The 15,754-nt window shown below is 44.8% G+C and overlaps 1 protein-coding gene across 1 annotated transcript in view; it reads left to right on the forward strand.

Moving 5' to 3' along the window:
* LOC144893653 (uncharacterized) overlaps window positions 1-15,754 on the forward strand; it is a 1,023,192-nt gene that overhangs the window by 823,904 nt on the left and 183,534 nt on the right. The gene's annotated exons all lie outside the window — the stretch shown is intronic.

Here is a 15,754-nt window from a genome sequence, read left to right on the forward strand (position 1 = left end):
ATGAAGAAATTTATCCTCGACTTGGCCAATAAAGTGGGTTTCATGAGATGAAAGAAGCCCGACGTGACACAACTTCTACAATCACATGGAGAAGAGCTAACCAATGAAGAGCTGAAACAACTAGAGATGATGAGAAAAAATAACAACAGAAGATGATATTCAATTATTTGTTTAAAATTATTTAAAACTTGTACTCAATATGTAATGTCTTTTGGCTGATGATGAAAATTTTCCCTTGGACCTAACCCCCCCCTCTCCCCCCCTATTTACATTATTTCTTATTGGAAAATTGGATTCGCTTAGCCGTTTGTTAAAGTCGCACTTTTCAAGAATGTAACTACAACATTAAGTGAGGATTGACTGTACATGGAAGAAAATTTGTCCAAGGAACAATATATATATATATATATATATATATATATATATATATATATATATATATATATATATATATATATATATCTATATATATATATCTATATATACTGAAACGCAAAAGAAACTTACCACCTTTGAAACCTTTAAATATCAACAATAACACTGCGTGTAGTAAATGTGTGAACTTATTTGTGGACAATAGTGTCCTCACTGTCAGACAAAACGGTCATGGATGGTCACTTGAATCTTCAATGGTCACTTCATAGCACAGCTGTTGAACAGCCGTTTTGACTGTCAGTGATTAGCCAAGGGGTACGGGATGATTTTAATGAGCTGCACATGATGTCTTGATATTGGCTTTAAAAAGGCCAGTGCAAAATGGGCATTTTGACCAAAAAATTTGACCATTTTGACCAACTTCAAAAAGACCGAAAACGCAAAAGAAACTTATCACTTGTTTGAAATGTAATAAAATTGTAACAGTTCAAAATAAAACAAACCAACAATTGCTAATTGAAACATTGGCATTTTATTGATGACATGTCAAGTTTGTGACCAAGATACACCATCTCATCAGTTTGTTCTACAGTACAGAACAGCACAGGGTGCAATGTCAGTCCCCTTTCAATAGCGTGTGTGGCCACCATTGTTTTGGATACAGGCAGTGCATCGTCGGCGTATACTGCCTACCAGTCTTTGGATGGATTGCTGCTGGATTCTGTCCCACTCAGTCCTCAATGTCTGAAGCAGCTCTGCCCATGTCCTGGCCCTGCCAACTACGCGTCTCCCAAGCTCATCCCACAGGTGCTCTATGGGATTCAGGTCAGGGGAGAACGCAGGCCACTGTATGGTGTTGATGTTCTCGCCTTGGAGAAATGCAGTGGTAAAGCGAGCAGCATGGGGACGAGCGTTGTCATGCTGAAAGGTTCTCAGTTCTGGGTGGTCTAGCAGGAATGGCAGCAGATGAGGTTGCAGGATGTTATCCACATACCGCTGGGTGTTAAGATTCCCATCCACAACCACCAGTGGCGTCCTGTACCGGCCTGATATGGCGGCCCACACCATCACACTTGGGCCACCCCACCTGTTGGCTTGACGCACGCAACAATCGGCATATCGCTCGCCAGTTCTTCTCCAGACACGCTCACGCCCATCAGGACTGTCCACACAGAACCTTGACTCATCGCTGAAAGCGACCTCGTTCCACTGCGCCAAGGTCCACCGCTGATGCTGCTGGCACCATCTCTGTCGGTTGCGGCGATGGGCAGCCATCATCACGGGGCCTCTGTATGGTCTTCTGGCAGTCAGACAATAGTCATGCAGTCGTCTTCGTGCAGTATCATTGGAGATCCGTGGTTTGCATGCCCCGGAGTTTCTGCCGCAGTGCGGGATGCTGGACGGAATCGATCCCGCAGGTGACTTCGGACCATCTGCCTGTCCTGCCTTGCAGTGGTGACTCTTGGCCTCCCTGATCGAGGTCTGTCATCTGCAGAGTTGTGGAGGGTGTCTCTGTCCACCAGGGCCGATATTGTCTGGTGTGAACAGCCAAGGCGACGTGCCACCTCACGGTAGCTCAGTCCGCCTTGCAGCATGCCCAGGGCACGCTGCCGTTTATCCCTTGACAATCGTGGCATGTTGATTGAAATGCTCATTTTGCACTGGCCTTTTTAAAGCCAATATCAAGACATCACGTGCAGCTCATTAAAATCATCCCGTACCCCTTGGCTAATCACTGACAGTCAAAACGGCTGTTCAACAGCTGTGCTATGAAGTGACCATTGAAGGTTCAAGTGACCATCCGTGACCATTTTGTCTGACAGTGAGGACACTATTGTCCACAAATAAGTTCACACATTTACTACACGCAGTGTTATTGTTGATATTTAAAGGTTTCAAAGGTGGTAAGTTTCTTTTGCATTTTCGGTCTTTTTGAAGTTGGTCAAAATGGTCAAATTTTTCGGTCAAAATGCCCATTTTGCACTGGCCTTTTTAAAGCCAATATCAAGACATCACGTGCAGCTCATTAAAATCATCCCGTACCCCTTGGCTAATCACTGACAGTCAAAACGGCTGTTCAACAGCTGTGCTATGAAGTGACCATTGAAGGTTCAAGTGACCATCCGTGACCGTTTTGTCTGACAGTGAGGACACTATTGTCCACAAATAAGTTCACACATTTACTACACGCAGTGTTATTGTTGATATTTAAAGGTTTCAAAAGTGGTAAGTTTCTTTTGCGTTTCAGTATATATCTATATATATCTATATACAGTATATATATATATCTATATATATATATATATACATATATATATATATATATATATATATATATATATATATATATATATATATATATATATATATATATATATATATATATCTATATATATATGTGTATATATGTATATATGTATGTGTATATATGTATATATGTATGTGTATATATGTATGTGTATATATGTATATATGTATATATGTATATATGTATATATATATATATATATATATATATATATATATATATATATATATATATATATATACATACAAATACATATATACATATACATATACAGTCACGTGAAAAAGTGAGTACACCCCATGTAAAGTTTTGACTTTTTCAACATATTTCTACATACAGCTATTTGATCTTCATTTCAACAATATTGATAGATAAAGGTGATATAATATAACAAATATCATGAAACACTTACATTTTGTAGTCCATTGTATAATTTAAATGAACATAAATGCAAATTTCGCATGTGGAAAAAGTAAGTACACCCCGACATTTATCACAACTTCAAACACCTAAAATTAGAATCAGGTGCACCAGCTCAGGTGCAAATGATTAGAACATCGTTGGAGAGGATCTTGGAGGAACCTGTCTTATTTAAACCTAAGACATTTAGTTTGGTTTGCTCTTTGTTGTTGAAGTGTGCAGCGTCACCATGCCTAGATCTCTGTGGCCTTCAGAAAGAAGGTTATAAATGCCTACGAGTCTGGGAAGGGATTTAAAAAGATCTCCAAACAATTTTAAATCAATCATTCGACTGTCCGGAAGATCATCTACAAGTGGAGAAGATTCCAAACAACTGCCAACTTGTTCAGGCCAGGCCACCCCAGGAAGTTCAGCCCGAGAGCAGACCGCAAGATGCTGAAAGAAGTCTCTAAGAACCCCAGAATGTCATCACAGGACCTACAGGTAGCTCTTGCCACTGTTGATGTCAAAGTGCATGAGTCTACCATTAGAAAGAGGCTGCACAAATTTGATCTACATGGGAGGTGTGCCCGGAGGCAACCTTTGCTGTCCAGAAAGAACATCAGGTGAAGACTAATGTTTGCCAATGAACACCGAGGCAAAGACCAGCACTTATGGAACAATGTGCTCTGGACAGATGAGTCAAAGGTAGAGCTATTTGGCCACAGTACCAGAAGACATGTTTGCCGAAAACCAAAGACAGCATTTGACCACAAGAACCTGATACCAACTGTAAAGCATGGTGGTGGAAATATTATGGTTTGGGGCAGCTTTGCTGCATCAGGGCCTGGGCAGCTCACCATTATAGAATCCACTATGAATTCTTCATTGTACCAGAGGGTGCTTGAGGATAATGTGAGGCCATCTGTGGGAGTGTTGAAGTTCAACCGAAGGTGGACCTTGCAACATGACAATGACCCTAAACATACCAGTAAATCCACCAAGGAATGGCTGAAAAGAAAGAAAAGGAGGGTTCTGGAATGGTCAAGTCAAAGCCCGGATCTAAATCCCATCGAGATGTTGTGGGGGGATTTGAAACGAGCTGTGCATGCAAGAACCCCCTCAAACATCGCACAGCTGAAAGAATTCTGCATGGAGGAGTGGCCAAAAATTTCTCCCTGTCGATGTCAGAGACTGGTAGGCAGTTATAAGAAACGCCTACTTGAGGTTGTTTCTGCCAAAGGGGGTAATACCACCTGTTAGAGCCAAGGGTGTACTTACTTTTTCCACATGCGAAATTTGCATTTATGTTTATTTAAATTATACAATGGACTACAAAATGTAAATGTTTCATGATATTTGTTATATTATATCACCTTTATCTATCAATATTGTTGAAATGAAGATCAAATAGCTGTATGTTGAAATATGTTGAAAAAGTCAAAACTTTACATGGGGTGTACTTACCTTTTCATGTGACTGTATATATATATATATATAATATATATTGTGAGATTTTACATTTCGATCTTTATTTGGCACAGAGCCATAGAATACCAGAGTTTGGTGAACTGGGTTTGAGTGAAAACAATTGTGACTGGAGGACATGTGATCACATGACTGCAAGTCGCTGTTGAAGCAATATTTGTGTACATAAATAAGTGATGTTCACACACATTGCTATTTTGTAAAGATTTAATACCACCGCAACAGCTCACTCGATTGAAACCAAATTATAGTACAGAATACACAGCATAACAACAGTTTGGGTGAGTCTCTTATCGATTGTGGAGAATTCAGTCTTTTTATAGCTGGGTTTCTCTTTGATGTTGGTAAGAAGGGGGCAAAGGAAATTAAGTGGTCGATAAGGTTACAGACAGCCTGGCTCCGAATGTTTTTTTTTACCCTTTCAACATCGCCTGGCTTAAATACCGTACATTTCACACCACGCTTATCTTCATAAGCTTTGCCAGACTTTTGTTTCTTCTGGACTCTATTTTGCACCATCTCCTCTCCGCAGAAAGCAGGGATCTTCGTTGTTCCAGCGATATCTATCTTGGTCTTCATGTGACGTCGGTGAAGTAATACAGATGGTTCAACACCAGTAGAACTACTATGGGGAGTACACGTGTACACAGGTAAGAAATTGCATACAGAGGGAACCACTGGGCGGTGTGTAATTTTAGCAGTTTGCACAGCCTCATTCAGTACCTTGTTAAATCTTTCAATGTCACCATTCCCTTCAGAATGGTAGATTGCGGAATGGGAATGTTTAATACCTCTTTCAGCAAGAAAGGTAGAAAACTTGTAAGAATCAAATTGTCGTCTGTTATCAGTAATGATCTCATCTGGAAAACCTTCTCGACTAAAAACAGAGGTAGGAAACTATGACAGTTTCAGTCGTGGAAGACTGAGTAAATGTAACTTCTGGCCATTTACTATATGAGTCAATAAGAATGATATGACAGGAAATCTGTTGTCATGGGAAGCATATGGTTCGACAATATCTAATCCTAACTTACTCCATGCGGTAGAAGGAAATGGAACTGGTTGCATAGGACCATTACGGCAAATAGCAGTCTTATCGTTCATCTGACAAACAACAATTTTGAATAGCACTTTGAACCCTGGTGTCCATTTTTGGCCACTAATACAACTGTCTCAATCATTGTTTCATGCGAACAATTCCTTGATGTTCAGCATGTCCAATGGCAATCAGTCGAGTAGTTTGGGAATTGGGGATAACAACTCGTTCACCACGGAATATAACATCACTGTGAATTGACAACTTGTCACGAATGGGGAAGTACAGTTTCACAGCGTCATTGACCATTTTAGACTGGGACGGCCACCATTTCGAATGTACCGTTTCACTTGTACTTGAGCGTCATCAGTGCCAATCGCTTCGACTAACGTCATGAGAAATACGAACGTCTTGTAGCAAGACTTCACAGACACGGTCAACATCATGGTCCATGTCAGTGCTGTCATCAGCAGTATCGGCAGGAAACCGAGATGAGGCATCAGCCACTTTATTCTGAAAGCCTGGCATATACTGTACTTGGTAGTCATAGTACAGTAATCATGCATTCCAGCGTGCGAGATGCATAGGTCTGTGACTTGTACCCAAAGTCGAAAGTCGAGTAACCAGTGCCTGATCGTCAGTACACAGTGTAAATTTTGTTCCGTCGACATAAGCATGCCAGGATTGCCAGCGTTCTACACCTTCACGCTCTCCGACGGGATAGCGTTTCTCAATATCAGTCAATTTCCTGGATGCACAGGTAATAGTGACCTCAACCCCGTAACGGTTAATCTGTGTCATTATTGCATTGAGTCCGTAACCAGAAGCGTCAGTGGTAATAATTATGTCTGGAGAAGGGTCAAAAAGTCCTAACCCAGGGCTATGTATGATGGCATCTTTCACGGCGGCGAAAGCGGAGGTAGCTGAATCGGTCCACTTGAAAGGCACTGTAGATTGCGTATCTCGTATCGGTTGGACAAGTGAGGCAAAGTGAGGGACGAATTTTGCATAAAACGCAGCCATGCCAATGAAAGATCTCACCTGTTCAGGGCTGCTAGGTGTAGCAGCATTAGCAATGCCATTTCCCAGATTTGGATTTGGTCGGACACCATTTTTATCCACAATATGTCCGAGCAATTCGATGTGGGGAACGCCAAATACGCACTTGGTATTTTATTTAATACCAGAATTAGACGAGCGTCGGAGTACGCCCTTCATGACTTGTAAGTTGAAATCGTGCTCAGATTGTGTTTTGCCCGAGACAAACACATCATCAAAGTAACAAATCACACCCTGAAGGTTGCGAAGAAGCAAGTTCATCAGTATCTGAAAGGAAGCAGTTCATCAGTATCTGAGAGGAAGCAGGGCCGGAAGCTAGCCCAAAGCATACACACGTACCTAAAAAGACCTTCAGGAGTCACTTTTGTCACTCAAGCTTTTGGGTCTCACTATCTGTCATGATCTTTCCTGGGAAAACCACATTTTCAAGCTGGCCTCCAAAGCCATTTGCTGACTGGGCATCCTCCGTCATGCGAAGTCTTTCCTTCACACCTGAGCTCCTCACCACTTAAAAGGCTTTCATCCGTAGCTCAATGGAATACTGCTCTCCCCTCTGGGCTGGTGCTCCTGTCGTGGATTCCCTCATCCCTTTGGTTCTGGAATAAGCACCTCAACTCAGACACTGTACAAGAGGTTTATTGAGGGATAAGGATAACATGCATGGTAGATATGGGCGCTTAAGCTAGTAGCACCTTTTGGTCCTCACACAGCCAGCAACCAACAACATCTCAAGGAATCACAATTTGTATTCTGCTTCATATACTTTTCTTCAAAGGACAAGGAACTCAAAACATTTCCCCAGTTTCACAGATTGTAGCAAGGAGAAAGGCTCAGCAGGCGGAGAAAGAATATAAAGAAAGCTCATAAGGAAAGAATATTGACGCAAGGTAAAACAAAGAGTTTGTTGACGCAAGGTCAAAAAACAAACCTCACACCTAGCTCGGCTTCATGCTGTTGAAACCAAAGCTTTCAGGATTATTGGTATCTTTCGCGATGAAGCTAACTCATCTAAACTAACTCGTATAAGGGCCTTTCACTCACTCACCGCAGACAGGTAGGTGGTCTTTCTGTCTTCTACCGACTCCTCTCCAGCCTTGCTCCCCCAGCTCTGTCTGTGCTCTGTCCCCCAAATATTCCTACAGGTCACACAAGAGCTGCCTGTAACCCTATTCTGGTAAAACTGCCAAAATCAAGACTCTCTGCTCACCTTCACTCTTTCATTCCTCTTTTCTCCCACCTCTGGAACAAACTCCCTCACTCCCTTCAATCCCACTCCTCCCTCCAGGTCTTTAAAACAGCTGTTCACCACCATCTCTTATCTTCCCCCATCCAAAACCTTGATCTTTTCTACCCCCGTTAATTCACCCCAGATCCACTTTTTGAAATACAGACTTCTTTCCTGGAAATCCGAGCAGTGTCCATATGTTTTATACCTCTCCCACCCCCCCCCCCCCCTCCTTCCCATGCCCCCTTTCCCCAAGCCCTCTCCCTCCCACAGATCTCCCGATGTCTGTGTTCTCCACTTTTGTACTTGTGTGCTTCCCTCTCTCTCCCCATCTTGTCTCCTGCTCCCTTTATTATATGTTTTGTGTGTCCATTTGTTTTTTTTGTGATTAATGTTTGCTCTTACACGAGCATCGATGTTGTATTCCAAAAAAAAAAAGAGTGATACATGCAGTCAAGTCATGACTTTCCTCGGTCAATTCAAGTTGATGCTGGTAAGCAGCTTTTCCATTGAGTTTAGAGAAAACGGTGGAACCTCGTACTTCACCGAGTACTTTGTCAATGTTTGGTTTGTCAAAGTTTGTCCAGCTTCCGCTTCCGGTCCGGTATGAAGAGGATGCAGGCGTCACATGCTCGCCGCTTCTTCGACCGGGCCACTGTCAGTTGCTTGCTTTTTTGGTGGTCGTGCGGATTTTTTGGCCATTGAGTCTGCCCTCTGCATAGCCCCGGCTCTGCTCCCTGCTTCGCCTGCCCAGCTCCTTCGCCTGCTCGCTGTTTCCTCGGGCGCGCTCTCGTGGGTTGTGACCATTGCAGCGGTTTGGTGGCGGTTTCCCGCCGTGATCTAGATTTGTAGCGGTGGCGGTCGATTGCCGCTGCATTTGCCGCTTTGCCGTGATCAACCTTGGCCTCGTGATCGTCTCTTTGCTCCTGCCTGCCCTCTGCTTGGTCCCGGCTCTGCTCCTGGCTTCACCTACCTGGCTCCTTCGTTTCCTCGGGCCCGCTCCCCTGGGTTGGGACCATTGTTTCACCTCCTCAACCTTGGCCTCGTCTCGTCTCTCCGCTCCTGCCTGGCATGGCTCTGCGGTACTCCGCCGCAAGGCTCCTTTTGCTCAATACCCGCTCCACCCCATCATGCATCTCTGCCATCAAATCAAATGGACTCCTCCGACGACCCAGGTACATTCACCGTGGCTCCGGTCGTAAATTTGTATATTTGCAATCAGGTCACTCCATCCCCGTCCTCTGGTCGGCTCAGCGCACTCCCACTCATCGTCCCAGCGCACCTGGTCACAACAACGCACACAATCGCACCGCCTGCCTACGAACCCTGGCTAAATCACCTGAATTCATCCCTGCTGTTCAAAACAACATCAAGCTCACCCTGTTCAACACCCGGTCCCTCAACAACAAATGCCTCATCCTGAACGAATACATCCTGGATAACAAACTGGACTTTCTCTGTCTCACCGAAACCTGGCACCAACCTCTGGACTACTACACACTCAACCTCACCACACCCAATGGATATTCCTACGTCAATAAACCACGCTCGGGGGGCCGAGGTGGTGGAATTGCCGTTATCCACCGTCAAGACATCAGGACCAGCCTCATCCCCATCGCCTCATCCTCATCATTTGAACACCTGGCTTTTAAACTCTCTGGTCGCACGCAGTCAGTCATGGCTGTCGTCTACCGCCCTCCCAAACCACACCCATCATTCCTGTCTGACTTCTACTTTCTGACCCAGCTATGTTCCCTCTCCCCCTCAATCCTCCTCCTCGGTGATTTCAATATCCACATGGACTCCACTGACTCCACAATAACCACTGACTTCACTGATTTACTCACCTGCTTTAACCTCACTCAACATGTCGACTTTGCAACCCATATCCGTGGTCACATTTTGGACCTTGTCTGCTCCACTGGATTAAATTTGCACCATCTCTTTGGCTCCGACCTCACCCTCTCTGACCACTTAGCTATCACTATGACCATCAACATCCCCACCCCAACACCAAGACATTATTGCACTATCAACTTCCGTAAGCTAAACGCTCTTGCACCTACCTCATTCTCATCCACCCTCTTTGAAAAAATGTCCACTTCTCCCTTCGTTGACCTCCACACCCCTTCCGACCTCACTGACTACTACAACCACACTCTCCTCCTGCCTTGACCAGCTTGCGCCTGTAAAAACCCAAACAGTTTCTTTCACCCATTCTGCTCCCTGGTTTACCCCTGAACTCCGCCTGATGAAAACTCGTGCTCGCCAACTTGAAAGACTCCGCAATAAAACAGGTCTCACAGTTAACTCCCAAGCCTCCAAGGACCACCAACAACACTACAAAGATGCCCTCTCCCGCGCCCGCTCCGCCTACTACTCTCAAATTATCCACTCTGGCTCCGGAAACCCAAAAGCACTCTTCTCGACAATAAACAAACTCCTCCGCCCCCTGAACACCACCACCCAGTCATTCACAGTAGACAACTGCATCTCCTTCCTCTCTTTCTTCCAATGCAAAATTGACAACATCTACAACAGCTTGACCACCGCCGCACCCGCTCCCCCTCCAACCACCTGCCCCCCCTTGTCCTGCCATCCCCTGTCTCGGTTCTCCCCAATCTCCCCTACTGACCTCTCTGAACTCCTCATAGGAATGAAAACTGCCACCTGCACTCTTGACCCCATCCCCTCCAGCTTTGTCAAAGCCTCCCTCCCTGCTCTCTCTCCACTTATCATTGCAACAATAAACTCCTCCCTGTCTACAGGCATCGTCCCACCTTCCCTCAAAATTGCTGCTGTTACCCCCATTCTGAAAAAACCTGGTCTAAACCCTGACATCCTAAACAACTTCAGACCCATCTCCAACCTACCCTTTCTGTCAAAAGTTTTGGAACGCGCTGTAGCCACTCACCTCAAACATCACCTCTCTGCCAATAACCTGTATGAAACATTCCAATCCGGATTCCGCTCCAACCACAGTACTGAAACTGCTCTCCTCAAAATCACCAACGACCTTCTCCTCTCCTCTGACGCTGGCAATCTCAACATTCTCGTCCTCCTCGACCTCAGCGCTGCCTTTGACACCATCGATCACACCATCCTCCTCACCCGACTTGAATCCACCTTTAACGTTACCGGCACTGCCCTCTCTTGGATTAAATCATACCTCTCTGACAGATGCGAGTTCATCTCCATCAATAACTGCAAATCCCCCACTGCTCCCCTCCCCCAAGGTGTCCCCCAAGGTTCAGTTCTTGGCCCCCTCCTCTTCATCCTTTACCTGTCCCCCCTCGGTCACTTAATCTGCCGTCATGGTCTCCAATTCCACTGCTTCGCCGATGACATCCAGCTTTTCATCTCCACCAAGTCCGTCTCCACCGACACCCACTCTATCCTGACAAACTGCATCACTGAAATAAAATCCTGGCTTCAAATCAACTTCCTCAAGCTTAACTGTGATAAATCTGAAATAATCATCATTGGCCCAAAAACGCTCACAAAATCCACCCATAACTTTGCCCTCAACATCGACGGTATCCCAGTATCCACCTCCCCTCACATCCGGAATCTTGGCATCATCTTTGACCAAACCCTCTCCTTCGACAAATACACTAAACAGATCACAGTCAACCTTCTTTCACCTGAAAAACATTGCCCGTCTCCGCTCATCCCTCTCCTCCACGGCTGCAGAAACCCTCATCCACGCCTTCATCACCTCCCGTCTGGTCTACTGCAATAGCCTCCTCTATGGTTCACCCTAAAAAATCACCAATAAACTCCAATACATTCAGAACTCCGCTGCCCGTCTACTCACCCATTCGCGATCCCGTGACCACATCACCCCCGTCCTTTACAAGCTTCACTGGCTCCCCATCCCCCAGGGAATCCAGTACAAAATCCTCCTCTTGACATACAAAGCCCTCCATAACCTGGCCCCATCCTACCTGGCTGACCTCCTCTCCAGACACACTCCCACCCACAACCTCCGCTCTGCTGGTACCAACCTCCTGACCCCCTCCATCCGGACCAAATTCAGATCCTGGAGGGACAGGGCCTTCTCCATCGCTGCTCCCACCCTCTGGAACTCACTACCTCACACCATCAGAGACTCCTCCTCACTCACCACATTCAAAACATCACTAAAGCCCACCTGTTCAACACTGCATTCAACATTCAACCCACAGCATTTAACCCCTGACTATCTCTTCTCCTTCTCCCTCCTTTTGCTTTAAATATTTCCCTATTGATTCTTGTCTTTTTGCAATTGTTGTTTTCATGTATTGTTATGCATTATGTTTTCCACTCTGTCAAAGCACCTTTGGGCTTCTTGAAAAGCGCTATACAAAATAAATGAATTATTATTATTATTATTATTGGTATGGGGTATTTCTCAACTACTATAGAATCATTAACCTTTCTAAGATGAATGCAAACCCGTATGGTATTGTCCTTTTTCCATGCAACTACGACTGGCGATATCCATTCAGAAGCTTTGACAGGCTCTATAACGTCCTGTTCTTGAAGGCACTTTAGCTCTTTCGCTACCTCCTTTCTAACAGCAAATGAAAGGGGGCACAACTTCTGTTGGCGACGAGGATGGCCTTGGGTTTCAACCTGATTTTATGTGAGTACCTTTTTATCAACCCGAAGTCATCCAAGAACAGAGCAGGGAATTCAGCCTGTATCTCGTTTTGTGTACAGGCAGCAGGAGACTGAATATGTACTTGGGATCGGGAAGTTTGTGTACTACAGCTACTTGTCGGTACATCAGAGGTAGTAGCAAAACATGTAAGTGTTTTACCATGGATATTGATACCCAGACCCTGAATCAGATCTTTACTGAGCAGTGTCAAAACTTTCACAACAAACCATTTAGCCTTAACACATCTGTCTTGGTATTTGACAGTCGACTCAAAATAACCCAATATATGAACATTATCAGCAGTGTAAGGGGAGTGGGGGGGAAGAGGGGGAGGGGGAAAGGGAGGGGCGAGGCAGGAGAAGATGGGGGTTCATATATATGCTGGTGGGTGAATGTGGCATTCATCACGTTTCTGAGTTGTGTGATGCCGATCAGGAAGAAGAAGAAGCCATACTACCAAATTCGTGCACTTCCTGAATTGTTTGATTTATTTGTTTGTATTCAAATGTCTGGTGATTGTTTTGTATTTATTTACGTGAATGTGTACTTGTATATAACTGTCATTAATTAAAAAGGCTTAGGCACTATCGAGCGTTTTTTTCGTTTGTTTTTTATTTTATTTTAAATAAACTAAAAAAAAAAAGATCTTTTTTTCACAGTTTTTTTTTTTGTTGGCCTAAAACCTGCCCAGGCACTCACTGATGAACCTCTGAAAGTTTGACGAAGATTCGTTCAGCCAATTCTGAGAAAAATGGCGACACAGACAGACAGACACACAGGCCAAAAAATCCGCACGACCACCAAAAAAGCAAGCAACTGACAGTGGCCCGGTCGAAGAAGCGGCGAGCATGTGACGCCTGCGTCCTCTTCATACCGGACCGGAAGCGGAAGCTGGACAAACTTTGACAAACCAAACATTGACAAACTACTCGGTGAAGTACGAGGTTCCACCGTTTTCTCTAAACTCAATGGAAAAGCTGCTTACCAGCATCAACTTGAATTGACCGAGGAAAGTCATGACTTGACTGCATGTATCACTCTTTTTTTTTGGAATACAACATCGATGCTCGTGTAAGAGCAAACATTAATCACAAAAAAAACAAATGGACACACAAAACATATAATAAAGGGAGCAGGAGACAAGATGGGGAGAGAGAGGGAAGGACAAAAGTGGAGAACACAGACATCGGGAGATTTGTGGGAGGGAGAGGGCTTGGGGAAAGGGGGCATGGGAAGGAGGGGGGGGGGGGGGTGGGAGAGGTATAAAACATATGGACACTGCTCGGATTTCCAGGAAAGAAGTCTGTATTTCAAAAGGTGGATCTGGGGTGAATTAACGGGGGTAGAAAAGATCAAGGTTTTGGATGGGGGAAGATAAGAGATGGTGGTGAACAGCTGTTTTAAAGACCTGGAGGGAGGAGTGGGATTGAAGGGAGTGAGGGAGTTTGTTCCAGAGGCGGGAGAAAAGAGGAATGAAAGAGTGAAGGTGAGCAGAGAGTCTTGATTTTGGCAGTTTTACCAGAATAGGGTTACAGGCAGCTCTTGTGTGACCTGTAGGAATATTTGGGGGACAGACCACAGACAGAGCTGTGGGAGCAAGGCTGGAGAGGAGTCGGTAGAAGACAGAAAGACTACCTACCTGTCTGCGGTGAGTGAGTGAAAGGCCCTTATATGAGTTAGTTTATATGAGTTAGTTTAGATGAGTTAGTTTAGATGAGTTAGCTTCATCGTGGAAGATACCAATAATCCTGAAAGCTTTGGTTTCAACAGCATGAAGCCGAGCTAGGTGAGAGGTTTGTTTTTTGACCTTGCGTCAACAAACTCTTTGTTTTACCTTGCGTCAATATTCTTTCCTTATGAGCTTTCTTTATATTCTTTCTCCGCCTGCTGAGCCTTTCTCCTTGCTACAATCTGTTAAACTGGGGAAATGTTTTGAGTTCCTTGTCCTTTGAAGAAAAGTATATGAAGCAGAATACAAATTGTGATTCCTCGAGATGTTGTTGGTTGCTGGCTGTGTGAGGACCAAAAGGTGCTACTAGCTTAAGCGCCCATATCTACCATGCATGTTATCCTTATCCCTCAATAAACCTCTTGTACAGTGTCTGAGTTGAGGTGCTTATTCCAGAACCAAAGGGATTAGGGAATCAACGACAGGAGCACCAGCCCAGAGGGGAGAGCAGTATTCCATTGAGCTGTGGATGAAAGCCTTTTAAGTGGTGAGGAGCTCAGGTGTGAAGGAAGGACTTCGCATGACGGAGGATGCCCAGTCAGCAACTGGCTTTGGAGGCCAGCTTGAAAATGTGGTTTTCCCAGGAAAGATCATGACGGACAGTGAGACCCAAAAGCTTGAGTGACAAAAGTGACTCCTGAAGGTCTTTTTAGGTTTGTGTGTATGCTTTGGGCTAGCTTCCGGCCCTGCTTCCTCTCAGATACTGATGAACTTGCTTCTTCGCAACCTTCAGGGTGTGATTTGTTACTTTGATGACGTGTTTGTCTCGGGCAAAACACAATCTGAGCACGATTTCAACTTACAAGTCATGAAGGGCGTACTCCGACGCTTGTCTAATTCTGGTATTAAATTAAATACCAAGTGCGTATTTGGCGTTCCCCACATCGAAGTGCTCGGACATATTGTGGATAAAAATGGTGTCCGACCAAATCCAAATCTGGGAAATGGCATTGCTAATGCTGCTACACCTAGCAGCCCTGCACAGGTGAGATCTTTCATTGGCATGGCTGCGTTTTATGCAAAATTCGTCCCTCACTTTGCCTCACTTGTCCAACCGATACGAGATACGCAATCTACAGTGCCTTTCAAGTGGAATGATTCAGCTACTTCCGCGTTCGCCGCCGTGAAAGATGCCATCATACATAGCCCTGGGTTAGGACTTTTTGACCCTCTCCAGACATAATTATTACCACTGACGCTTCTGGTTACGGACTCAATGCAATAATGACACAGATTAACCATGACGGGGTTGAGGTCACTATTACCTGTGCATCCAGGAAATTGACTGATATTGAGAAACGCTATCCCGTCGGAGAGCGTGAAGGTGTAGAACGCTGGCAATCCTGGCATGCTTATGTCTACGGAACAAAACTTACACTGTGTACTGACGATCAGGCAGTGGTTACTCGACTTTCGACTTCGGGTACAAGTCACAGACCTATGCGTCTCGCACGCTGGAATGCATGATTACTGTACTATGACTACCAAGT

The sequence above is a fragment of the Myxine glutinosa genome, chromosome 9 (assembly GCF_964187855.1).
Source record: "Myxine glutinosa chromosome 9, kmMyxGlut1.1, whole genome shotgun sequence".
In the NCBI taxonomy this organism is placed as follows: Eukaryota; Metazoa; Chordata; class Myxini; order Myxiniformes; family Myxinidae; genus Myxine; species Myxine glutinosa.